Raw genomic sequence first — 2,623 nt, 5'->3', positions numbered from 1 at the left:
TACACCACAACAGTTGCACATGTTCATAGATGAATGACATATACACCACACCGACTGCACATTTTCATATTATCCATAGCACCCACCGCAACACAAAAATGACAGGCCTATTTCCTGCACTGCAAATGTTCAACCACACCCACATGACAATAATAATAATCATCAGAAAATAAAGTGCTTTCGCACAAGGGTACAAAAAAAAAATTCCACTAGTGCAAATCTTGATCTGGCCAAACACTATTGTTCTCTAACACACATAGGAACTTATAGCAATTGGTCATTTGAACCAAGAGCAATAGAAATAAGAAATGTGTACACGGATACAACTTTGCATCATCAAAATCTAGAGTTAGAAGACATTTACATATGATGAGGTTTCTCGATGGAAAAATACGCATATGATGCACATGTAACAGCAGACAATCTGGTTTCGGTGTGCATTAAAAAATCTTCACAATAAAACTTCACTGAGAAGACAAAGGCTACATTTACTGAATGTGCAATAGCAATTAACAAAGAATTAATCTGCATGAACAACGACAAGCCTGAAGCTCATCAATGCTAGAGCTGTGCATGGATAGGCTCGACGGTGAGTGCACGGGGGCGGTGGAAGAACAGGTAGGGACTCCGGTGATGCTCGGAGCTGGCACGAGGTGCCTCGGCCTTCTTCGACCGATGCTCTGTTGGCTTATGCCAGAAGTAGAACTTACTGGCCTTCCAAACTCGTACTGAAGACATGTACCAAAGAACAACATGCATCAGCTATACACTGCCGTGAGGTACCAAAAAACACAATAGTTTGTGCATTTTTGTAACACAATGGCATTTTATGGAACTACTACTGTATTTAGATGCTCTCATATAGATTAACACAACATCTTGTTTGCTAGAAAGAACATAGGAACAGAAGTGGCTAAAATCAGATTTAGATAGGTGAATTATGAAATGCAATTTTTCTGTTTTACGAATAAGCACAAATACCTTCGGGGCACAAATGCCAGCCATCAACAGTAGCTCAAAAGGCTAATTCTTCCTAAAAAGTTCTTCAATTCCTGAAACTAAAAGTGTATTTTCATGTAAACCTGAGCACAAAAAAGAAAAATGGCAGATACATCCAAATTCCTACTTCCGAACTCCCTTTTTGTTTTTGCCACATTTTCATTTTGAACTTGCCGCGGTTTATTTTTTGAACTTGCCTGGCACTAATACAAGAACTTGCCCTATACAAGATATTTTGCCCGTACTTGTTCATCAACCAAAACAGACAGTAGGGTGGAGAGAGCATTACCGGCAGTAAACAAAATTATTTTTTGTCTAATTTTTTATTTTTAGCTGAGGCAAATGAATCATACAAAATACTGATAGAAAATCATACTTTTTTCTCACGAAGCCAAACTTCTAAACTTGCCTACAATAATTCTTTGACAGATTTAATTTTGTCTGCACTTACCAGTTTCCCGATTTCGAACTTACAGAATTTTATACCCCAAACTTCTACAGGTTTATTTAATTTCTCAGGAACAAAAAACGAAGGAGTTTGGACTCAAGAATTATAGAAAGAAACAAAACCATATGTGTGAACTTATCTCGAGGCTTTTGCTGAACGGAGGAGATGAGATGATGCAGGAGCAAAACCCGACTCCTTGAATATACAGTAGCTATGTTGTCAATACTTCTTTGAGTTCTTATTTCTGAACCTTCATAGTAGTAATACATGTACTGTGCGATACACAATTCTGTTGTTGAGCAACTGATCTAGGAACAAAAACACTCCTGCTGTGCACACACCAAATCATGATAAAAATAGAGGCAGCAAGAAGCAATCACCAGTATATTCAGATGTCCAACTACATGTACCATCTCAATATAGTATAAAAATGAATCAATAGTAAGAAACAAGGTAGTAACAATCCTAACTCTGCATAGTTTCGGGATTTATAGAAGTCTGAACATGGTATCATAGTTAATTAGTTACTGTGTAAGGAGGATGTGTTTACACACACCTATAATTCAGAATTGAACTGAACGACCCATTTTTCTTGTACTGAAGCTTGTTTCTAGAATTCGTATGAGTGGGTTATTAAACACATGCATCAACATTGAGGAACACTAGAAAAAAGGACGCCGCTATACAAGAACTACAGTGGACAGATCCAGAGGAGAAATCCTCAAGCAAAAATCAAGAGAGGTCGCAATCTCCATGGAAGATGCCAACGAATTTGCCATGGAAGGGCCTCCCACTCCCCTGCTCTATCTCCTCCAACTCCCTGCACACAGAAACACAGACCAGAGAGAGAGAGAGGGGATGAGAGGGAGATGACTAAGATGGATCGAGGGCGGACACGGGGTGGCCTGCACGCAGCTCTTCTCACGACCGACAGCAGAGTGTGATGTTGTACTGTCGAGGCAAAGTTCCTCGACCCAGCTGCTCCACCCGCAGCCGCTGAGCGCAGGCCATGGCGCGGCAGCCGAGGGTGGCACACGGGAGTGAAGCTGCGGTCGTGGTGCGAGTGAGAGGTGAATCTGCAGGGTGTGCCGGCAAGTCATCACCGGGAGATGGTAGGGCCTCGCCGCCCATCTCACTTGAGGAGGTGCTCGACCGCCCGGCCTGTGTGTGCGGCGA

The 2,623-nt window shown here is 41.7% G+C and overlaps 1 long non-coding RNA gene across 1 annotated transcript; it reads right to left on the bottom strand.

The window, feature by feature from the left end:
- Positions 1 to 365: 365 nt before the first annotated feature.
- LOC119275906 lies at positions 366 to 2,617 on the bottom strand. Its single transcript, XR_005135992.1, has 2 exons — positions 982 to 2,617; positions 366 to 728 (listed from the first exon to the last, which is right to left on the bottom strand). It is a non-coding gene; the product is annotated as an uncharacterized LOC119275906 (long non-coding RNA).
- Between the last annotated feature and the right edge of the window lie 6 nt (positions 2,618 to 2,623).

Source organism: Triticum dicoccoides, chromosome 3B, assembly GCF_002162155.2.
Source record: "Triticum dicoccoides isolate Atlit2015 ecotype Zavitan chromosome 3B, WEW_v2.0, whole genome shotgun sequence".
NCBI classification, from domain to species: Eukaryota; Viridiplantae; Streptophyta; class Magnoliopsida; order Poales; family Poaceae; genus Triticum; species Triticum dicoccoides.
Note: the sequence above shows the minus strand (reverse complement) of the source record. Positions and strands in the feature narration are given on the sequence as shown.